The sequence below is a fragment of the Lissotriton vulgaris genome, chromosome 11 (genome assembly GCF_964263255.1).
Source record: "Lissotriton vulgaris chromosome 11, aLisVul1.2, whole genome shotgun sequence".
Taxonomy (NCBI): domain Eukaryota; kingdom Metazoa; phylum Chordata; class Amphibia; order Caudata; family Salamandridae; genus Lissotriton; species Lissotriton vulgaris.
In genome coordinates this window covers 744,569,165-744,594,253 of record NC_141699.1, presented here as the reverse complement: position 1 = coordinate 744,594,253, position 25,089 = coordinate 744,569,165, and the positions used below count along the sequence as shown (strand labels likewise).

General features: G+C 43.3%; 1 protein-coding gene across 3 annotated transcripts in view; it reads right to left on the bottom strand.

Moving 5' to 3' along the window:
* The window catches only part of PPP2R3A (protein phosphatase 2 regulatory subunit B''alpha), a 1,213,285-nt gene that overhangs the window by 884,043 nt on the left and 304,153 nt on the right, over nt 1-25,089 (bottom strand). For 2 of the 3 annotated variants that reach the window (XM_086943861.1, XM_086943862.1), the window contains one exon: nt 3,053-3,113. The gene's annotated coding sequence lies outside the window, so the exon portion shown is untranslated. The remainder of the gene's footprint in view (nt 1-3,052; nt 3,114-25,089) is intronic. The other variant, XM_086943863.1, reaches the window with a different exon arrangement.

Genomic DNA, 25,089 nt, shown 5'->3' with positions numbered 1-25,089 from the left:
TTTGTATTAATATGCCCATTTTATTCAGAACCCAGACGCAGATTTCTGGTAGATATTTTAAAAAGATCAAATATTAAAGGTGCAAAAAATGCTTTGATTTTTTTTACAACAAGCTGTGGACCAACTAACATTGTGCTGTATAATTAATTTTATTAAAGTAGCTGTACGATTAAGAGTAACTAGAGGGGGGGGGCCATGATGATGAAAACTCAGTGGTTGGTTTCAATGGATCATAATGTTTATCAATTTTACGGGGATTTTGTTGCTGTATTCATATTGGACTATACGCTAATTTGACTGATTGTTTTTAAAGAAATGAATTCAATGTATAATGATTGTTTGTACTTTTATGGTGATTTTTAATCATCGAATAAAGAATTCAAATGAAAAATGACTAGGAATGCAACTCAAAATTATTGGCTGAACCAGAAGAACGGTGATGAATACAGCGTCAAAGAAAGAGGCAATAAGGGAATGACATCTCAAAGTAGACTTCAAGCCAAAGGTGTGGAAAAGGTGTACTGCTGAAATATGTGACTGCACAGAGTCTTATCTAACTGTTCCTAACTATACAGTCTTTATACTCACAACCTGAATGGCGGGACGATAACAGACTGTAAAAATGCAGAATCCAATTTGATCAGTTACATTTCCTGGCTCAGCTTCTTGATAAGTATATGAGCTAGTCTTGGTGAGACCAGTCCAAGAGTGTCTCCAAAGTGCACTTAATGCGTAAGCATTCAAGAGATGAGGTTCAGAAATAATAAATGCATTTTGGCAAATACTGAACTATGCTTAGGAACCACATCTGGACAGTCTCAACTGAACGGGCTTTTCCTGCCCTGTTCTCTTCTTTACAACATACAGCACTGTCTTCAGATCTGATTGAAAAGTAAAAATTGTAGATTTGCCTCATGGACTGATATACCTTCAGTTAGCTTTCGTACAGAAGATATTGCTGAGGGGAAGGAAAAGGAGAATTAAAAGAAGGGACAAGAAAACCTCATATTCCTTTTCCACAGGAATAGAATCATGTATTCCCCCTTCTACTCCCTTGTTTCCTTATACTGAACAACCCTCCATTTAGCCTTCTTTGCAACTGTGGACTGAAGACAAACAAGCCATGGTGAGAGGGCTGTAGAGAGAATGCTTTTTGAAACTCAGGCACTCCTGAGGGTAGAGTGCAAAAACTAGAGATCTTTCAATTATTTTTAGGCCTGATTAAAGGTTTTGGCAGCCCTACAGTGGCAGCGGTCCTCCGCCGTCTGCTGGAGGACCCCCAAACCTGTGGTGCAACTGGCCGCAAGAACAGGAGTTAAATCCTTGTCTGGTGGGCAGTACTGCAGCATTCTGCAAGGCGTATAGAAGAGCCTATAATGCTGAACACTGCAGTCATAAATGCCACATCGTCCAAGTGCGGGTGCAAATTCAGGAGGACACTACATGTGCCCCCTCACATGCACCCCCTGGGCCAAATCCAGTAGGGGGCCCTGTTAAGGTCCCCTTTGTTGCCCTTCCGCCACCCTTTTCATGGTGGGATCACTGCCCTGAAAAGGGCGTCAAAAATGAAACTCGTAATATGCTTGGCGGTACCGGCAGCGGTACTGCCACCATATTTCAGCCGGTTGCAGACCACCGGACTAGCAGGATCCTTAATCCTGGCGTCTTGTAGTGGTACAACCCCCGCAGTCGGAATACTGTGGTCGGCCCCACAGTGTGGTGGTGGTCGGACCGCCACCACAGGTTTGGCTGTCCTATGAACCACTGAACTTGTAAACAGTCCCTATATGTTAAAAAGGCAGGATAAGGGCAAAAGTATTGGATGGGTTTAGAGGAAGGGTTAAGCTTAGTGTTAGTATAGGGATAGAGTAGGGTTATAAACAAAGTTGCGGGTAAGGATAAGAGTGTGGCTAAGGTTTAGCATTTGTGAATTGGGTAGGGTTGCCACCTTTCAAAGAGAAAATATATCAGCCATTTGTTCATGTTTTAAGTTTCTGCAAACACCTAGACATTATACTTAAATAGAACTTGAAATAAAAACGTCTCTTTTCATTTTTTGAATGGCCTTTCTGTATTTGTTTACTTTAATTATCAATCATGGTCATTGAGGCAGGCGTAGAAAATATTTTAAGTGGTTTCTTCTCATAATTACTGTTTTAAGTATGCGCTAATAAGGCGAAAATACTGGCTTTGGTGATTTTCCTAATGTTTGTTCCGGCTGAGTGGGACATTAAAATACTGGTCGTGCCAGTAAAAAAGGCCAGGGGGGCAACCCTGGGCTTGTGACAAGGTAACAACTGGATAGAGGGATTGTGCTGAGGTACAAGTCTCTTACACGTTATAAATACATGGAGGAGTTATTGGTCATCAATGAAAATGTGGCAAGATAATGTTTGCTAAAGCAGTCACAGGAGACTTGGTGAAATAGAATCCTAGGATTTGCCCTCTGTGGTTTTGCAGTGACAGAAAAAGGATTTGGAAATTGTATATTTCGCTCCTTTTTCGGCAGCCTTCATCCAGAAGAAGACAATCAAAAAAGCGTCACACCTCAAAAAGTCAGACTAGCCATTACAAAACTTAAACTCTAGAGATGAGTACGAATAACAAACGCCTACAGCAGAACCTACGACATACAACTCCGATTGAGGAAATGTTTTATTTAAATTGCTGAATTTAAATTCCACAGGCCGCCTTCCGGCCTTTAGCCTACTTGGATGGCCTTATCGGAGAACTGACATACACCAACTGGGACGCAGAGGCATAGACCTACTGTCAACAGAACCTAAACAAGAGAAAACAAACCATAAATGTTTCAACTTCTGCCAACAGAACTTTGCCTGACCTCTTTGCAGTTCAATGCTTTCAACTTATTAACCACAACCGTACAGGGCATCCAAGTAACAAACGAGTGGGTTACTAGCATATGAAACATGTTGATAAATAATCATTTTAAAAAGTCTCTTTGGAGGGTTATTTTAGTAGCTGTTATAAAAGTGCTGTGCTGCATGAACACCCAGTGAAAAACTATAGGAATCGTCACATATTTACTAACCTCTTACTATGTTCATATCCAAGATGTAATTACATGATCACCTTCACGAATGTTGCTTCTGCTGGAAAAAAAGAAAAACTAATTTTAATTTTGGAACTTTGAATTTAAAGTGCAAGTTTGGCCATGTTGTGTATTTGATAAATCAAGCAATGTCCACACGGAAAAAGTTGCTGAAATATGATGCATTCTAGAAGTATAAGATAGGTTTCAGATAAAGGTACAATTATAGCACCCACCAAAAGTTGATGCTCCTCACCCTGCCCTTTCCCCTCTTAGGCTACCAAAAGCCTCCAGCTGAATGCTCGCCCACTCACAATCCAACTTACATGAAACATGCCACAGAACCTTCACACCAAGGGTAAAGTACAGTGTATGACCACAAAAATCAGGCCATTACAGTATTCTGTCAAAATGCATTCTATTGCTATTGCTAATAAGCCTTATGTCCACTAGTTACAGGTGCACTGTATTGGTGCGCTGGAGGGCCCGTTTCTGCTTCGGCACACAAACCCAGAATAACTATGAGATCATTTCATTTTTCATTTCAATAACTTTATTCTATCTAGATTAGAAACATAGATCATAAAAGTATACGTAAATAACAGTAAATCTTCTTTCTTAATACAATAAAAATTCATACAAACTAGTGGATAAAAAAGGGTATTACAAAGCCTGCCTCAGTGCAGCTTTGGGTTGACAGTATTATCTATCTATACTAATATAATAAAGAGAGAGCCCAAGTTCTAGAATTGCGAACTTTAGAGCTGGGGAGCTACGTTCGAATCTCAGCATCAGCTCAACATTCTGTGATTCCAGGCAAATCGCTTTGTCTCCCCGTGCCAACCACAAATGAATGTGTTTTTCTGTAATGTAAATTGTGCTCATGCCATGTTGTCAAGTTTGCGCTATATAATATTGCAAGGAAAAATAAAGTAGGGAAACTCGAGTTCACACACTACTGAACGCGCACTCTTAAGTGCATCAGCAGTGCACTGAGAATCGGAGCATTTCACAGGCCTGTCACAGATAAGAAATGCTATCAAAACGAAATCCTACAAAACAATATACTACTGGCCGGCAGCAATTCATACCCGGACAACGTCGGGACGAGCTGCTAGTACTAATATAATAAAAAGAGAGCCCAAAACTTTGAGGCGGGTAATCTCAGGAACCACAGCACCAATCACAACACACAATACAGCGTTGGAAAGGGCAGTTGCAGCAGAAGGACATAGGCTATGCAGACGCCCACCATATACATTTAAAAGGTAAAAGAACCGTGCCAGCAAAGTAGTCCCTTGTGGGCGTGTCTGCGTTGTGCTGTGGGCGTGACAAACGCTGGGGGCGTGTGGTACGTTCGGCCCTTCATGCCATGTCTCATATCGTGTGCTAATCCCACCCTGCTCCCTTTAAATACCCTTGCACCCAATAATCATAACCCACCATTACTCCTTAAAATACCCCAACACCCTTAAACACTAACCCATCTTAACCCTATAAATATACCCTGTACCCCAAAACCTAAACCTATCCCTAAACCCTATAAATATACCCTGTACCTCAAAACCCAAACCTACCCCTGAACCCTAAAAATACCCTTGTATTAGAGTATTAGTAATTAAGGTTACCAGGCCCCCTTTGGCTCTGCCTGACAAGGAGGGCACTGCATAAGGTTCGGTAGCCATTGAAAAATATTGGCCCTAATGCCCAGGTTTCCAGGAAGCACATTATAGCTCTGTCCTGCCATATTGATGCCCACTTAACTCTGGCCATCTTGTTTGAAAGACCTGCAACGTTCCATGAAGCCACTTGCACTCCTCGGTTTTGTTTGCGCATCCGGTCCTCAGGGGCCGGTAGTCCTGGATTAATTATTGTCAGGTTAGTACTGGTTAACTTGACAGTTTCTCCCCCTTCTTTGTTGTCAGCCTGTCTTCACTTGTCAATGCTACCAGGATATTTAGTGGCTCATTGAAACTAGGTGGAACATTAATTTCACCCCCCTTGTTTAGTCAGTCACTGGACTCTAGATCAAGCAGAGGAGCAAATTGGTTCTGTCACTAAAACCTCGACCTCAAGCTGGAGAAAATAGGAGGATGTCATGTTACCGGTTAGGGCAGGCATGATGGGTCGTTTGGGGCCTTCTAACTATGCCAGCGACAGAGTGGATCAGGGCTGTAGAAACGTGCTAGAGGGGAGACAATGATCTGTGTATGGAGCAGGGGGAGGGCGTTTGTACAGGCCCACAACAGGTTTCTTACCACATGGCGATTATTAAAATAAACAACACAGTTGCCTCTTTTCTTTGGGAGAGGGACCCACCCATCCAACACACCTAGCCATGATGATATGCATGTCCAGTCTGTTACCCCACAGGCCATATCCTTTAACATGATTATTGAACCAATATAAAGAGTTTGCAATTAGCTGGTCCGTCAACTCCCTTTGGCCCAAACTCAGTGGAGGTACGCTGACCAGGACCAGGACATACAGTAGGGGTGCTGGGGGGAGGTCTAATGTGTGTGACTGGTTTGTGCCAGCTGGTGGAGGCTCTAGACTCGAGATTGTCTCCGTTGCAGGCCTCTTGCTTAATCCTGTTATTTGTAAGTTAGCCTGGGGTACACGAGTGGGCAATCCGGTTTTCCCCCGGGGGCTGTTACTTGCACAAACCAGTGACAGGATCAAGAGGGTGGGAAGAGTGGGCTGGGGAATGTTGGACAATGTCGAGGAGACTGAACAGTTGTGTAGATCACCATCCTTTGGTCCTTGGCCTCCATAATATGATCCAACGAAGGCCCTGGGGCTTGTCACAGAGCAGGAGGGTGGGCCATTCTCGAGGGATTACAATGTGTACCACAAACAAGGCCACTGTTGACGAGGAGGTCCAATTTCTCCTCAATCTTCCCCAGTAGCTTGAGGACCACCTGTTCTAATTTTGCTGTCATATTTTTGCATATTCCCACAGCAGAGTCTTTTTCCGTTGGGAGCGGAGCCGAAACGTGAGGTCTTGGGCAGGGTATTTCGCTCTTGACCCCCTCAAAGTTTTTTGATTTCTGCTTCCCTCCAGGTTTTTTCTTCTTAGCCACTGGTTCAATTATGGACTCGTAAGAAAAAGAGGACAGAGAGGAGTCCAGGTGGAGCGGCGCGGTCGCACTCACAGGCAAGGAATGAGGAGGGTTAGCTGTTGCGGTTGAGTCCACCTCCTCAATCCCTACTGGATGTGAGGGTTGAGGGGACTGTAACAGAGGGCTGCTACTCCTTCCTTCCTCCAAGGAGAGACGGCGCTCCGTGAGCTCAATTTCCAAGCCACTATGCTGATGCGCGTAAAGACAGAAGAATATGGCAGCAAACTACCAATTCAAACGTCTCTCTCCTGTGCCGATGGCCAAGACACCATAATTGCAGAGCCTAGCAGTTTCATGAATAAGAGAAATAATAAGGCAGCGTCATTCTGCAGGCATATTCTCCTCCTAGGAAGAATCTTTCAACAAAGGATTTAACTGTGGATCCCTCAGGGCTTAGGGCCTCACTGGCACTCCACCCGATGCGCTATTTATAGCTATGCCCCTGTCCGATCTCTAAATCAGGTCCTTGGTCGGTACTATGGGGAAAATTAGCAGGGTGTGCGGTTAGATATTTATGTAAATACCACTCTCTGATTGAAGGTTGAAATAAAAACGGTCACCCTTAGCCCTGCCTCATTAGGCAACATGGATCTGAGAGTAGTGGAATGAGAGCACCTTTATCCCACTCAATACACTCAAAAAGAAATAATCACCAAGTAGCTGATTCAAAACATACTTGTGACAGTATATGGCTAATATCAATCATGTTCAGCACATACATTCCATTAATGACTCCAGCACACCATAAAACACTTTCAGACAGCCTTTTCCTATCAAGTTACTTATCTGTTTCAAAGGTGAAAAGTTAAACACTTCATTAGCCTGGAAAAATTGTGCATTCCTAGTGCATGCTAAACTTCAGACATGACAGGCCAAACTCCCTCTTTCCATTTCTCCACCTTCCATATCTTGGTGATGAAGCGCGTGTTTGCTATTACTTTGGTAATACTTTATTCGATATAAATATCATAAAGTAACATACATACATTTTAATAAGCAAATAGAAAGTTTAGAAGGGCAGTTAATAACCAGTTCTTAATAAAATGAGATTAAAAACAGTAAAAAGATATATATATTCAGGTTTGCTATTACAGTTCGTTCCTATTTGAGCAAGGGACCTGTGAAGTCCTGAAAAGCCTAGAGATAAATCTGTACATGAACTTATCCCCTGAGTGGTCCAATACAAAGAATCATCACCTTAACGGGCCAGCAAATCATATTCAAATAGGCTTTGTATTTTATTTAAATTTGAAATAGTGTATATGTTTTATTACTCCTGGGGCCAATGTATAAAAAGCACATGCCCATCTGAGGGTGTTTACATTTATGTGCAAACCAATGACATTCTGCACAAATTAATGCCAACAAGTCTTCAGGTAGTGCTACACTCTCACTGTGTGCCGCTGCATGGAAGAGGCGAAGGTGCACCTCCATGGACTAAGGGGTGTACGTATCTCTCAGTTAGTGTTGTCTGCAGACACCTATAGTCATCCTGTGGCACCTCCTCAAAGGTAGGGTGCGCATGTGCACATGGTGCACTTGCAGTGACAGTATGCACACCACAGTTTAAACATAAGAGCTGCCACCCCAAAAAGAACCTACAGACATTATGTTGCAACTAGAACACTAATTAGATTTAGCAAGAGATCTTTGCAAATACGTTTTGTAGGAATGCATAAGGAAGTCCTTCTGCGTAAGCAAGGATGGGTACCCTGTGTGGGCCTGCAGAATATGGGAGTGTGAAGGGTTGACCCTTACCTCGAGGGGGCAGCGGACCGATGCGGACTCTCATGCCTTCGGAACTACTCCTCTCTCTGTCTCCCCACAGGCACCATCGGTAACACCGGTACATGGCGGACCGGAAACAACCTTTCGTGACCCCGGAAGTGTGAAGGGTAATGAAGGACCAGAAGTGACCACACCTGACCCCGGAAGTCGTTCTACCGGACTCCGGCTGGAGAGTAGAAAAGCCGGCGACTCGGAGGACTCGGGGTTCCCAGCAGCGGACTCGTGGCAGGAGTTAGCAGAACGCGGAGAACCAGCAGCGGAAAGCAGAGAAGAAACGAAGAGCCGAAAAGAAGAAGACGAAGAAGACGTTTGGTGTGAGGACTGGTGGCGTCCTCAGGAGGTGGCTGGAGAGCGGCCGTAACTCGGAGGAGAGTTACGGCGGGGCACGTGAGTACCTTGTTACCTTTCTCCGTGTTTCCCCCTTGTAGCAGTGTACATAGCGTAAATAGTCTCCCGAACCACCCTCACTGTAAAAAAGTGCACCAACACTGTATAGAACTGCGCACTGTTTTTCCCTCCCGATCACACTCTCTTACCGTTACCCGACTTCTCCCTTCCCTCTGTCTACCGTACCGCCCTCCCTCACGACCACTTCCATCCCTCTCACTTCCCGGTGCTGGTGACTGTATTACGACATTTGTTGTCCTCTGGACTAATCGCCCTGTTTCGTTCTTTTTACCTCCGAGGGGCTCACCGTTTCCTACACCACGGAAAGACGACCTCAGCCCAGCGGCGGACATCCCGACGACATCTTCCCGGACCCTCATCCCTACACCCTCACCTGGACTTCCACCCGGACACCCGTACCTCCTGAACTCAGTTTCTGTATAACCAATAAAGTTCTCGCTAATCATAGCGCACTTCATACGGCCTCCAAGCCTGTTATTCCGGCCCGCCCTAACCCCCGCTCCACAGGGGGTCACACAAATGACCTTTCCAACCTCCAAAGGACTGCGCTGAACTTGACTCCACTGCACAGACCGTGTTGTGTGTGGAAACTATAAACACCTATCTAAGGCTTTAGAGGGACCTGCTTAAAAACTTACTTTTGGACACCTGTCCTAGTACTCTTCTAAAGATTTTGGGCACGTATGTGACAATTCGAGCACACGGCGCCAGTGCTACCGGTCAAACAAATTTAGAATTGACAGAACATTAAGTTGGGTTGAGTGTCCTTTCCAACAAATTTCACTTACTTAGTGTATACATTTGTTAAAATTCAACTATATTTGCCCTTATTGAGGAGCAGGCCAATGAAAACCGAAGCAGCAGTGCGCATGCACACTGACCTCCTAGTTCACGAGCCCCCGCCCAGTTTCACTTTCATAATAAAGCATGGCCTCCTTGGGATAATATCTTCATGAGAGGGCACTACATTCACCTGAAGGAAAGAGGTTGCAGATCACATATCAGGAGCGCCAGATGTGAGCCCAGGAGACCCGGATTCATGCCATAGTCTCAGGAAATCCATGTAAAATACATTTGCATACAATACATTCAAAGGGAACTTGTTTACTTTGCCTCTGTTTGGAGTCAGGGCCAGCAGCAAATGTGCAGAGTGCAGAGCAGTGCCCGGGCATCAAAACGCCCAGGGTCAGATCTGCTCACTTAGGCGCCAGTGCCACCAATGGGAGTGGCATCAAAACGACCAGGGTCCGATCTGCTCACTTAGGCGCCAGTGCCACCAATGGGAGTGGCAATGTCAAAAAGGTAAGAGGATTTTACGAACAGAAACTAACCAGAGTGTTGTCCTTTCCAGTACTTCCAACCACATGCTGTCCCCACTCGTTCCCATGTCTGTCGTCCATCTTCTGTCTATGTCTTCTCCTAACTCTCCAATAGGAGTAGTAGAGCCATTTTCACAAAACAAACATGGGGCGATATTCTGCTGGTGTAGGACTTTTCCACCTGGATTTTGTGATTTTCAAACTCCCTGTGTGTATTATGTTCCACATTCTATGCATGATTTGGGCACGTCTATACACACATTTTTGGCAATGGCATAAGGATAGCCTGCAGGATGAGTTGAAACTCGTCGCTCAAATGTGCAGCTCAGGTGCTCGAATCCTAGCCAGGGCCAGGCAGCCTTCCTTTCACCCCAGGTCTGCAAATCGAGTACAGTTAAATAGGGTAAAAGTAACCATGTTACTTAGGGAGCTTAGCTATGCCAGAAATGACGTATTACATGAATATTCAGTTTCTTTAGGCGCCCATGTATGCACAAGTTACATATTATCAGGCTTAGAGGTTTTGGTAAATGGTTGTTAATAGAGCGACTTCTATTAGGGAAGCTGTATATCTAGGTGCCATGTCACATTTCAGGATATTCATCATCCTTTTGCTTAACATGAGGTGCTTCTGAAGTGTGCCACTGGTTAATTCTGAACCCCAAAAGAGCCCAACATTAATACTCTGCGTTTGGGTCAAAATTGAGCCGCTGATCGTGATATTACTGCATGGCATATCTAGATGCCACGGCCACTGGTACCTGTGAAAGGTTTTTAATCACACAAGCAAAGTCTCATGTAGAGGCTGAATATTGCGCACTCCGTGATTTGCACAGTTTATCTTCCTATGTCTAAGCATTGGCGTAGTTTCACCATTAAAAATGACCGGCCATTTTCCCACTAGTTAATTTTAAAAACGTTTTCTTAGCAACTTTGGAACTGATGGGTGCTGACAATCTCTTTAACAAACAGAAAGAACTTTAAAGGGGGCTTAAAAGCCCTGATTTTAATGTGAGAACCCACATTTACAAACCATGCAAATGTAATTGTACTATTCACTGTCTTTAAGGGCGGTTTGTGCAAGAAAGACTTCAGACCTTTGCACACTGCTAATATGTCACTGTAGGAAGGAGTTGTGAATGCCAAGAGTAAAATAATAGCCTGACTTCACTCTCAACAAACTGCAGGGACGTCTCCATTCTGTCCTTGACACAAGACTTTGCATTCAAGAATATCCCTAATTAAAGGTTGATAGTAGAATGCGTTAGTTCAGCTTAGTGTGCTCACAATTCCTCGATCTTTTCTCTATTTTTCAAAGAAACATTTCTATATCTGTCTAACTTTGAAATAAGGGCTACCTGACCCTTTCTTACATTCCAATTAAAAGGTTGCAATTACTGAAGGGGACACAGCTTTCCTTTAAGAGCTCCTTTTTAGGTCAAAGCCTACCAGACAGCCCAGCCGTCTGGTTTACTAATATCACCATGGGGACATTTGGAAAGCTTCCCTTTGAATGCATTCCACCCATTGCTGGACATTGGCTTTGTGGTTTGTAACTCACATTTGCTGGCTCGGTTTGTTTTAGGCTATCCAGTTGAGTTCACCCTTCTCGTAGAGCATACCCGGATTAGTGTTTTCTTCCGCAGTGCTCCCTTTCTGTAAGCAGGCCTGTAAATCTTGTCCTTATCTAGTCATATTTGCTGTGCATTCAAAGACAGCGGTCAAATCTCAGGCTCTTTCTTCTGAGGGAGCTTGGTATTTACTTTTCAGACATCAAAGTGAGATAATCTGTTAAGGAGGACATCTGACACTGCAGGAAGTTTCAGTCTTCTTTATAACCACCGACATGTAGCACATAGCAAAGCTTTGCTCTTTTCTCTTCAAAAGTCAACTCTCAATTCCCCATCTACAGTTCTATTGTAACCATGTTAGACTCATGACTTCATATGGAGCATATGAGTACCATTGTTCTACATTGCAGTTAATTAGATTACAACATATCTCCCTTTTAATGAAAACACAGGAATAAAGGTTGTGTTCCAACATGAACTGAAACTTGAGCATAATGGCTAAAAAACTTAATTTAGCAAATCAAATAAATAACTGAAGTGCAAATTAATTTGCAATAGGGAAAATGAATGGCATATTGGAAAAGAACACTTCTAATCTAAAAGCCTAACATCTTCTACAACATAATTGACTAAGCTCTATATACAAATAAAAATGTAAAGCGGTCTTATAGATTTAAAGAGAAGACTTCACAGTAATCCTGTTACACGTAATCTTTCAGGTGTCTAGGTCTCTTGCTGGGACGATGATTGCGGCGATTTCCACTTTGATTTGGACTACTGTCTTCCTTCAGCACCCTTTCCCCGATGCCCCCTCTAACTGTGGAAGAGCCCTGCTGGTCATCATCATTGTTATTTGTACTCTCCAGCCCATTATCACCTGCTCTCACATACCCATCTTCATCATGTCTCACATGGCCACAGGCTCTCACATGCCCATCATTGCTTGTATCCTTGGCGAGGCGGGACATACGCCACACTCTCCTATCATCCACAACCACAACATTTATTTTCACTTGAATTATGTGTTTCAAACCCACAAATGTAGATCTGCCCTTTGGTGATCAGACAGGCTTCTTTATAAAAAAACACATATCTCCCACCTTCCACTCACAAGTTCGCACCTTATGTCTGTCATCAAATTGTCTCTTGTATTTCTGCTTTATGGAGTTTGACAACCTGAGGATCCACCCTTTGGCATGTTTCTTGAAATCTAACCAGAGTGGGTTAAGTTTACTCCAGACCAAACTCCCTTTCAAACACTGAAAAGGAGATATCTTGTTTATCAAATTAGGAGTGTTCCGATGCGCCCAGAGTTTCTCCCAGAGCACCATCCTCAAAGAGACTCTGTTCTCCACTTCAATTTGAGCACTGGCTTTACCCATATGGTTCATGCTCTCCAATAGACCGTTGGCTTGGGTTGAATAAAGGGCAGTACAATAATGCTTAGCAGCAAGATCATACAGAATCTTATTTCCAATGAGACAAGCTGTACCACATTGTCAGTTATGATGGTCTAGGGTACGTATCCTTCACACGCAAACACCTCACGTAAACACTTAATCATATACTTGGTCGTTACTGAGCTTACACAACTCGCTGTAACTCACTTCGAGATATGCTCCAAAAGGACCAAAATAAACCTGTCTGTCACAGGCAATAATTCAAATGGGCCAACAATGTCCAACCCTAGCTTGCTCCAAGGTACAGGTTGAACCTCAACAGGGGACAATGGAAGAGACCTGACAGATCTTGTCTTATCACTCCCAGCACACTGTAGGCAATCTTCAGCCACTCCTTCAACATGCCTATCCACACCAGGCCACTGATCACATCCCCCCACTCTGCACTTGGTCAGGCTTCTGCCAAGATGTCCCTCATGTGCCAGGTTGACAATTTAACTCCTTAAACTCAACAGTGGAACCATGCATTCCCTGCAATACAAATCTCTATCCAAAATGCATAACTCATCTCTAACACCCCAGAATGACTTGACATCTTCATGGTTGTTCTTCTGATCAGACCATCCTGTAACCACACCACAAACTGCATGACCGGCTTCCTCACATTATTACCCTCCGCCTCCAATAACCATTCGGTCTTATTTATGGCTATCTCTTGGACCTACATAATCTGATGATTTACTCAATGTTGCTCATACGCTCTTTTTTAACGGTAACCGGAACAATCAATCTGCTGCCACATTCCTGTCTCCGTGCAGATATTCCGACCGGTAGTTGTGGTCAATTAAACTTTCCATCCCCTTTAAATGTGCAGTGAGGTATTATCAACATTTCTGCATCCCAACAATTCAATCAAAGGTTTATGGTCGATCCTCAAAACGAAAGGTAAGCCCCAAAGGAAAAACTTAAAATGGTGCACCACCCACAAACACGTCAAAGCCTCTGACTCTATAACCAAGTACCTTTCCTCTGCACCGCTTAGTGAGCAAGAGGCATAGGCAACAACCCTTTCTTATCTGTCCATCACCTGAGACAACACTGCACCTAAGCCTCTCAGGCTCACATTGTTTGCAAGACAGCTTTTCTTAGAGATGTCAAAATGTCCCAAAGTAGACATCTTGGCTATAGATCACTGGACTATACCAAACACTTTTTTCACAATCTTCTGACCAATCAAAATTAGCTCCCTATTGAGAAGCAGTCGAATTGTATCATAATAGCAAAATATGGGATGAATTTTGCAAAGTATTCTGCGAGGCCCATGAACGATATAACAAGTTCTTTGTTGGCGGAGATGGGTGCTTCTAGAATCAATTTGACTAACTTCTGCTTTGCAATTATTCCATTCCTAGAAATCATAAATAGGAAACTGAACTAACTCCAAATTTACATTTTTCCCTCTTTAGGGGGAGACAATTGGCTCGGCGTCTCGCAAACACCTGCCTCCAAGCATGATCATGACTCTGTGAGTCCTTCCCATATACCAAGAAGTCTACTTGAAAGAACATAACAGAATGAATTCCCTTGAGTACCGCCTTCATGAGCCGCTGAAAACAAGCCGTGGCTAGCCCAAACAGCAACCTTATAAATATGAACGCTCCTAGAGGTGTCACAAAAGATGTTAATGTTCTTGAGTCTTCATGCATCAGACAAATCCGTAAAACTAAACACACGTGCATTTTTGAGTTGGGCGAAGGCTTCTACTCTATTGGGAAGGGGTTAGTGATCCACCCACATTTTCTGATTAAGGTCCCTCAGGTCCACACACACCCTGATCTTGTTACCATTGTCCTTGGAGGACAGAACAATCGGAGACAACCACTCAGAGAACTGCATTTCCTCAATTACCCCCAGGGCCAATAGTTTGTCAATATCCTCTTATATGGGTTTCAACATGAGGTTAGGCACCCTCCTCATTTTGTTGACAACTGGTTTAGCACATTATTAAAGATTATCTTTTGTTAAAAGCCTTTTAGAAGACCTAACTCTCCTCCCGCAAAACATTTTGGAACTCCCAAACGACACTTGAACATTCACCCTCGATGGCAACAAAAAGGTCCTTCTCTTTTGAATTAGGATTTGGTGTCGCCTCACCAAAAGATTATCTCCAAGGTTGGCTACATAAACTTTGTAGAGCGTCTCTCTTCCCTTGAAGTTGATGGTCATGACAGCATACCTAATTTTATTTATGCTTAAGTGACATAGCAAAAACATCCCTAGCTTGACTCTTTTCATGCCCAATCTTGAGCTCATCGAGACTCTTGTATATATTCCGTCTTTCAATGCCAAGGTTGTGCAGCACAATACAGTTTTCTCACTGCTGAGAATTTCTCACCCCTTATTGCAATCAGGTAAGAGTCAAAGATTTTTTTCTACTTTATCCAAGGCAAGAGATGTTCTCCACAGTCCGATGGAAATTGCGACAGCTGAGACATAGTTTCTGCTGCCATACTGACCGGTAAAGCAAGGAAAAATAAACCAAAATAACAGGAACAACAGATAAAAATAAAAACTGTGAAATAAATAGGCTAAAATAACAACTCAACAATAAACAGACTTCAAAGTAAGAGTATTTGTTAAGGAGTACTTCTGACACTGCAGGAAGTTTCAGTCTTCTTTATTACCATCAACATGTAGCACACAGCAAATCTTAGGTCTTTCCTCTTCAAGAGTCTACTCTGAACTCCTGACTTACAGTTGTATTGTAACCATGGTAGACTCATGGAATCATATGGAACATAAACGTACCACGGTTCTACACTGCGGTAGATTAGATTACAACAGGATTTATGAGACAATCTTGCTGTGAAAGGACTGGCTTTTTTTTCTAGCACACAACAAAATGTAAAGGTCTGTAAATTAACTCTGCAGATATTTCAGAATATATTAGAATTAGGAATGCACAAATTAAGCACTTTTTTGTAATTCTGAAGTGTGGTGAAAACGAAAAATTTTAATATGATCAAAATAATTCAATACACAAAGTGATTACATTTTCACACATTATCGTTTGTGCACTGTGTACTTTTATCAGTAAAACTCATGTATATCTGCGCAAAAAGAATGGTCTTTTCAATTGAAAATGTGTTGTTTGTAAAAGCAATATACTACCACATTAAGCATGCTACCCTTTACACCCTTTATGCCACTGCACTCAACACCACTGTACTCTACACCAGTGCACTCTATGACACTCTATTCTACTTTGCACCACTGTACTTACTCTTTGCCACTGCACTGTGCACCAATGCACTCTGTACCAATGCACTGTACGCCACCTTACTCTGTAATACTGCACTCTCCGCCACTGAACTGTATGCCACTCACTTTGCACCTATCTACTCTATGCCACTCTACAGCACCCTGCAACACATTTAATGGGACTCTACTCTGCATAACTACACTCTATGCCACTCTACTCTGGAGCACTCCACTCTATGCCACTGTACTATACAACATGTCACTCTATCCCAATCTACTTTACTCTGCACCACTGCAGTCTACACCACTGTATTCTATGACACTGCACTCTACTCTGCACCACTGCATTTTATGCCACAGTATTGTACGACTATGCAGTCTAAGCCACTCTACCCTGCACCACTCCACTCTATGCCACTCTAATCTGCAACACTGTATGCCAATTCACTCCACACCACTATACTCCACTCTATGCCAGGACACTCTATGCCAATCTACACCACTCCAATCTACTCTAATCCACAACACTCTAATCTACAACACTATATCCCACTGTACAACACTCCACTGCACTCTAAGCCACACTACAGCATGGCACTCCATGCCACTCTCCTGTATGCCACAAACCTTTAGACATGCTGAACAGCAGCAATGCGGTTGTACAACATGGCTAAAACCCATTGGCAAAGTCAATACCTCTGGCATCAGCGAGACCGACTGACTTTCTCAATGCTTGCTTCATTTAACTCACTGGAATTACCAATTGACTATATTTACGTTGTCAGTAATGTAAAAACGGACCATTTCTTTGAGATTTCGATAGCAATGAGTAACATCAAGGCCTCATTTTTAAACTCACGAAAAACAACATATTGGCTCGGATACGACTTGGGGTTACCTTCAAATCCCTGTGTCAACACCTTTTTATGTGTGGATCGGAATTCTCAGTAGCATCATAACCATCTCACTCTGCTTTTTTTACATAGATTTTGCCAGGTAAACAAGGGTTGCCTACCCTCTCCCAGGTAATTTAGAGGATCCATCAACAAGGTAGGTTTGCAAATGCAGTACCTTTTGCAATATCTTTTTCATTGAGATAAGTAGGGACAATGCATCGGGTGCATGGCCAGTAACCTTCCAAAAACTATTCCTTTCGAATGCTGGAAGTAATGAAGAGTCTTAAATGTAACCACCTTTGGTGATGAAAAAAAAAGATAGAAAACACCTGACAGTTCATCAATAAGCCTCATGCTGCATTTGGATGGTATCAGTTTAGTACTCCAGATTACATATAAAAATGTATAGATAATCACATACTTGACATTCAGTCTTACTAAAAAGCAGCGACTACTGAATTAATTAAACTGCTAAGTGAAATGATTTTGTGATAAGTTCTTTTTTATGTCATTGATTTTGATTTCAGACCTGGAGATCAGTCCAATTGCTTCAACGATTTCAACTCTTCTGACACAACCAGTTCCTGAAGACTGCTGTCGATGCCATTAAGGTCCCTAAATGTTTTTTCTCATTGAGTCACCTCAATAGGTGTTATTGTTGAATGTCCTTTTGGAGGAATGTACCTATGAAAGAAAGTCCACCTGGGTATCACAGCACTAGCAACATGATGGTATAATGAGTGATGGTACAAGTAAAATGGAAAACCCAGTGGCGAGTGATACAGAACAAATGAAGTATTTAAGCACAGTTTCTTGCACCCAGATACACAACACTACTTTGGACTAGTATTTGAACTCAACAGCAACACCGCCATCAATCCATGTTGACTGCTGAAATGTCAGCTTCCTGAAATACCAAAAAAGTGACTGGTGAAATGCATGAATTAATATCAGCCACTAGTAACTTCTTCCATCACATTCATTTTTTTAAGAGAAGCCCTGTGTGCAATCATTATGTCCAACTCCAGGCCCAGTGCTCACTGTAACATAGGACTCAAGAGCTGCATCACATTGATATAATCTAACAAGGTTGAAAGCAGCCGAGGTTTAGTTTTGTTCCTGTTCAGAGAAGACACAGCCTGGAGGTATTGCTCGACTGTTCCTACTGGAGCAAGACTAAGGATGATCTATCCCTGCCTGAAAAAACTGATGCAATGGAATCTGGGCCAACCCGAACAAGGGTACTGTGCTCATTATGCCACAGGACCCAAGCTATAGCTCTGCGACAAAGCCTAACTAGCCCAGAATTGGTATGAGCTTGCTTGTGTTCCTGTTTTGGGGGCATCTGGCCTGGAAGTTTGGCTGGACGTTTCCTATTACAGCAGGACCAAGGCTAATTTGAATAAGATTGGTCCCTGTGAGCAGTGGTACAATGAATACGTGAAAGAACTGGAATGTGTCCCGGAATGATTTCCAGTGGCACGGATTAGTTAATATATTCATCCTACTATGTTATTTTGTATTTTCTCAGGGTAATTCTTCACAGCACAATGTAGGTGTTATATCGGAAGATATGTTTTGGGATGCCATTCCCTCCCTCAATAACTTCCACATCATGCATTTATGCAGATTTAGGTGAACTGACTGTGTTGTATAGTTAAGTAGATATGGATAAGTGTGCAGGTTGCCTGACCCGACAAAGTGAACCGACACTCGCAGACATTCATGTGCGCGCTACCTGTGTACATGATGTGTAAGACATGTGTCACAATAGAGTTATTTTTTCTATGTACTTGGTATACTAGTTTCAAAGAGGATGGGAATTTCCTCTGATAATTCCAAGGGTCGGTTTGGCCTATAGGCCCATTTAGCAGGGCCAGATGGGCCAGTTTGACAGGTCAGTGTGTGGACCAGTTTCAAGGTAGCGCCTTGGTTGGTATTGCGGCTGTGTGCTGGTCAGTTTAGTGGCCCTGTGTGGGTCGGTTTTGTGGTGCAGTGAGGTGGAACGGTTTTGTAGCTGTGTGTGAGCTGGTGAAGTCTATAAACATATTTAAATAAAGACCTGATGGCAGTAGCAAGCAGCACTTTGCCGGCACTGGATGCTGTCTCCTCGCATGCTGTGCCCCTGGACTATTTGCACTTTTTGAGTAGACGAGCAGGGCTATAATCAATATTTGTATCATTTTGATAGGGAAAGAACATAATGAATTTGACAGACGCATTTCTCGAATATAACCAGTCACATTACCCGCAGCAAGCACAAATTCCTGCCTCATTTCTAAGGAGACCATTGAGGTACCACGTTAAATTCACCAGCTACCCTACCCTCTGGCGTTTATGGGTACTAAGGTATCAGTAACTTTGGTATAGGGAGCCTTATTGGTACATTCAATATTGGCAGCCAAAGCCAGTTATTAATTTTCCTTCATCATCGTCTGTCGAAATCACCCCGCCTGCCCTCCTGCCCGCGGCGCAGCCCCACCGCTCTTAGCTCCACAGGCGGCAGCTGAGTATTGGTACCTCCAGAGGTAGGGAGTAGAGTTACCGAGAGCATTACTAGACCATTCGCAAAGAGGAACAAAAAAGGTTATTATTTGAAGCCCTTACCGGACAGTGTATATGATTTATCCCCTCTCCAGATACATCTTGGGCTCACTTAAATCTCATATGTAATCTATCAAACACAGCTGCCATCAGAAAACTCTTGTTATGGGAATATTTTGCTTTCAAAAAGTATCGAGATAAAAATCCCCGACGTGTTTCTTCTGCTGGAACCAACCCCTCTTGGAAAACCAATCCGCTTACTCACACATCTGTATCTATCCCAGCGGACTTGATGCGACAAGAAACAACTGTCAATCATGCTATCGAGTTCCCTTCGCGCCTGAATCACACATTTCCCTTCGATGATTTAATTTCAAGAATATTTATTTTCAAAGCCGCACTAAATTCAGGCAAGTGCTGATTTAAAGTATTTTGCCCAAAACTGGCCTTAAACTGGAAACAAATCCCTTGCCTTCGGAGTATATTTATTTTATGTGTTTTTGCCTGTTACATATTCATGTCTCTTCCTTCCCACCCTCGCAAACATGTCCCGGGACACAATGCGGCTTTTGATGGAATCGTGTGGATTCCGGATGGCATTTCTGGGCTCTGCTATCACGTTACAGATGGAAAATAATCAGACAAGACCAGGCCCAGCGGGTCACAGCGCTAGGAAAGTTACTGTGGGAGTCAGAATGGCTTCAGTGAGGGGGAGGAAGGTCAAAGGAAGGGAGGTGCAACTATGGGGGGAGGGGGTGAGATTATACGGATGTATAAGGGAAGGAGGAGGAAGCCAAAGGGTCACGATTACTAAATTCAGAATTTTGCTGAGAGTTATTAGCTGAGAACCTATTGTGTGCTGCACTGTGTGTGTGTGTAAGATAAGTTTACTTGCAGTGCTCAAAAACTGAACTTGGCTATTCACGGAGCTGCTCCTTATTAGCAATTATTTTTAGTTAAAACCTTTATTTTTGTTTTTTTTTTATACATTGCAACAAAACAAAGAGTGCATGGTGACCGGTGTTGTTATCACAATCAAAGAATGCAGGCGCACAACTACCCATCCAGAGCTGATCCATATTGCTATGGGGATGAAGGAGGTTGAGAACCTAGTCGCCTCCCATCCGTCTCTTCAATGGCCGGGATACCAAGCTTCTACACAAAAATAAAATACCTTTCGATGACTCAAAAAACCATTTATGATTAAACCTTTCACACTTAACTACAACCAGAATTCCTTGCCTTTAAACAATCTCCTCAACCCCTAATAATTGGAAAAAAAGTGTTTTCCTCAGGATCCCACCGAGAGTACTGTTCAATAGTAGCGGGGATAAAATACATCAGGCGATGGCCCGCGAGGGAAGGGCAGGGTTGCCAGAGGTGGGATTAGTGAGTGAGGGCGGGGAATACAGGGCTGCGCCGGCTACCCCTATCGCGACTTGGTGAAGGATACGCCGGGGGAAGGGAGAAAAGCTGGAGCACACGTGGCCCTCTTCACGTGCACGCAGTAATTGGGAGGTTACACTGCAACGAGCTGTTGGTGAAGAGTAGAGTCTTGTGCTCTTGCCTGGAGCTGTAGTTGCAGCGTCTCTGGTGTAATCACAGGTGCGATTTCCTCTTAAGAATCTGCTCCAGGGATGGGCCAAAACAGTCTTTATGCTGTACTGCAGTTGGCCCAGCACATAAATGTAAATCCGTATTTGTAAAGCGCAAACTACTTATCCTCTCAAGGCATTGGGGGCCGTCGTGGAAATTAAGTGAGCTATTGCCCAGAGTCACATGGTGCTGAGCTGAGCTGCCGCCAGGGATCAAACCGTGAACCCTGTGCTCTGAAGTCAGCTGCCCTGGCCGCTGCACCACACCTCTCCACATATAGAAATAGTTTGGGTGGAAGGGCTTTTTAGTGACAGAGAGACTAGTGGTCCAACTGTGTTTCTGAAATCGATACAGTGATTGTAACCATAAAAGACTATACTCTTGATTTTTTTTCGAATCTAAGTTGCAAGGCTGACCTAAAATAGCATTTTAAGTGCAACACAAGGTTTAATCTCAGCGTTCTCATCCGTAATTTTTCTGGACAATCTTTCAATATATTACTTGCAGCGAACATTTTCAAATCATCCTTGCATAACGGTTTTTCCATCTCTCCCCCTTACATGGTCCGACCACTTTCTTATCCCCTTTCATATTGACAGACCTCCCCTTCCCCCTACCTCTTCCCTCAACAGAGATAGTGGTCGTAAATGGGTCAAGGTGACCTGTGAGGCCATTGAGTCTCAATTTCAGTTCCATTTTAATCAGACGGAGGATCTGGACAAGGAAACGGCAAGATACAACTCTGACCTTACCTCAGCACTTGATTCCATTGCTCCTCTTGCTCCCCTGGCGTCCGCCAGATCCCGTCCCTCGGCTCCCTGGTTCACCCCCCTCCTCCGCGAGGAAAAAAGCAAATGCAAAAGGCTAGAACGCATGTGGCGTCAGAAATATGATCCAGTGGCTAAACTGGCCTATAAATCTGCTTTAAATAAATTTCAAATGCTCAAACGTTCCTCCATGAGATCATATTTCTCCAGCCGTATTCAACTGGCACAGAATTCGTCAAAAACCCTCTTCTCAATTGTGAAAGATTTTGTTACTCCTCTGGCCATAAAAACTCAATGCAGCCCTACCCAAGATCTTTGCAATGGTCTCTCTGATTTTTTTCAGGACAAAATTACTAAACTTGCTTCCTCATTTGTCTCAGCCATGCCCAACCCAATTCCAGACTCCTCTCTCCTTACGCAATGTTCCTTTAACTCCTTTAGTGAATTATCATTTGATTCTGCCCTATCTCTTCTTCAGCAAGTCAAGTCTGGCTCACCTATAGACCCTGTTCCTGCTAAAGTAATGGGCAATCTTGCCCCAGTTTTAATTAATCCCCTTCTTTCCATTTGGAACGCCTCCCTGACCCAGGGTCATTTTCCTTCAGCTTGGAAACAAGCTAGGCTGCTTCCCATTCTTAAAAAACCCAACGCTGATCCTTCCCAGTTCTGCAGTTACCGACCCATCTCGCTTCTGCCCAAGCCAGCTAAGATATTGGAGAAAGTTGTTCAGAAACAAATGGCCCAGTTCTTGGAAACAAATAAACTGCTTCACGATTCTCAATCTGGGTTTCGAACCGGTTACAGCACCGAGACAGCGTTGCTGGAAGTCTCAGAGACAATTAGGGAATCAGTGGATAGGGGTGAGGAGGCCATGTTGGTCCTCCTCGACCTATCCGCTGCATTCGACACGGTTTCCCATGTCATTCTTACATCCCGACTACAACAGCTGGGGATTGAGGGCACTGCCCTAGCATGGCTCAAATCCTTTTTATCCGGACGGACCCAAAGGGTACTGTTGCATCCATACCAATCCGAAGATAAACCCCTCCTGTGTGGCGTGCCCCAAGGCTCAGCCTTGAGCCCTTTGTTGTTTAATGTTTACCTGGCCCCCCTTGCCAAGGTAGTTGAGTCTTTTGGAGTCAGGGTGGTCTCTTATGCTGATGATACTCAGCTTGTTTTTTCATTTAGAGACCATTCTGACTCCCTCTTTTCCAACTTTCGAAACTGCCTTGGCAACATTTGCACTTGGATGGCTGCTAACCATCTTGCCCTCAACACTGAAAAAACAGAGGTCCTCTTTTTCAGCCAGAAAACTGCTCCCCCTTCAACTCTTTGGTGGCCCACCATTCTTGACCCTCCTCCTGTACCAGTGCAATCAGCCCGCAACCTGGGCTTTATATTTGATAATACCTTGTCCGGAAAAACCCAGGTTAATAAAGTAGCGGCGGCTTGCTTTAATAAACTGCGCATGATCAGGAAGATTTTTCCCTACCTCCCCCAGTCTTCCCGTAAAACAGTGGTCCAGGGACTCATCACGTCACACCTTGACTATGCCAACAGCCTCTATGCCGGTGCCCCCCAATATCTCATTGATCGACTTCAGATTATACAAAACGCGGCTGCAAGGCTGATTGGCAACATCCCTCCTCGTAACTCGGTCAGAGCCTACCGAGAGGAGCTTCATTGGCTTCCAATTGCCCGTCGCATTGACTTTAAGGTTCTGACCCTTGCCTTTAGGGCAATTAATGGCATTGGCCCCTGCTATCTGAGCAAAAGGCTTAAAATAGCTTCTTCAGTAAGGCATCTGAGATCTAATAGTCTACGCCTGATGACGGTCCCTCGCTTCAGACTCACGCGTACTGGTGGCAGAACCTTTACCGTTGTGCCCGCTAAGCTTTGGAACAGTCTACCCTTGGATCTCAGGTTTTCTGAATCAGAACAAGTCTTCCGTCGTAAACTGAAAACATGGCTGTTTTCTAAGCACTAGCCTGCAAAGCTTCTGCAGACCTGTAGATTTTTCATGAACTCAGCAACCCCCTCTGTGATAAACAAGTAGTCTTAGCGCCGGGACACCCCCTCTGGAGGTAGCCGTGCGCTCTATAAAATTCTTAATATAACATCTGACCTGGGAAGGACTGTACAACAGAGAAGATTAAGCAACCCTTTTCAGATTCAATCTGAATTAAATCTATAAAATATCCCTTACAAATACAGTTAAGTTACTGTGCAATAAGTAAGTGGTATTAAATGAAAATAAGTAAAATCTCAAAGCCGTTCTACAGTCCGAATATCATAATGCTTCAGGCCTACTTTTTGATTAAAAAAACGCATTTCTTGTATGTAAACATATCCGAAAAGTATCTTTTTTGTCAATGCTGGTCCACTGGAAATCATTCAGTAGGTATTTTTATTTGTTCTGAAATAATAACTGGACAGTAATGCTGCCCATAAGAATCTAGTGCTGCAGATGCTACAGTTCAGCAAGCATTGCCAAAGCTCATGCAGTGGAAAAAAAAGTTAGTGGCGCTGAAGGTAAGTTTTTTAGCATACTAGCATGCCTGGCAGAAATCCACGCGGCTCATAACAGAGTTTATGTGACTGGCAGCAATTCTGAACCCTCACTAAGGGTTTTCTAGTGCAAAGGCCAACATCTGGCCATGTACTGCCAATAGAAGTGATGGGAAAAAAAGTATGCTACATATTTTGTGCACTTTCCTGTGAAAACAAAATGACAACAGTCCAAGAAAAAAACAAGGGTGAACTTTGAGACCATGTAGAAATAGTGTATTCTTTCAAATTATATTCTGCTCTTTGTAAACATTTTTATTGCAGTGATTACATTTTAATTCAGGTGCTAATGCCCCCAAACAATTCATCGTTGTGATGACTTTTGTGAATACTAGATGTTATGTTCTACGAGTGTAACGGCGTTACAATCAAAAGTAACATTAGTACAATGAAAAAGCTACTTTTCATTCTCAAAGAGTAACACTTGCATACCTTTATCTCTAAACCAATAGCACATCAATTTACTGCACAGAGCACAACCAGATCCTTTCTGTCTATGAGAGGTACACAAGTCTCAGTATTGAAGAATGACTCAACCGGCATTCATTAAAGCCAAGCATAAATAGCTAATGTTCCATACTTTCTGCTCAAAATATATCCACGGGTGAGTATATTTCTTAGTGCTTTTATGGTCTATATGGACTGAACAAAGAATTATGACCGAGTATATTAGAGGTTCATGCTTTCAAGTGTTCATGTATCTAAAAACACCAACAAGCCACTTTGGTGAGATATCTGCTTCGCAAATAAACTAATACCAAAGCCTAAGCCTTTTATTCAGATGAAATGACTGGAGT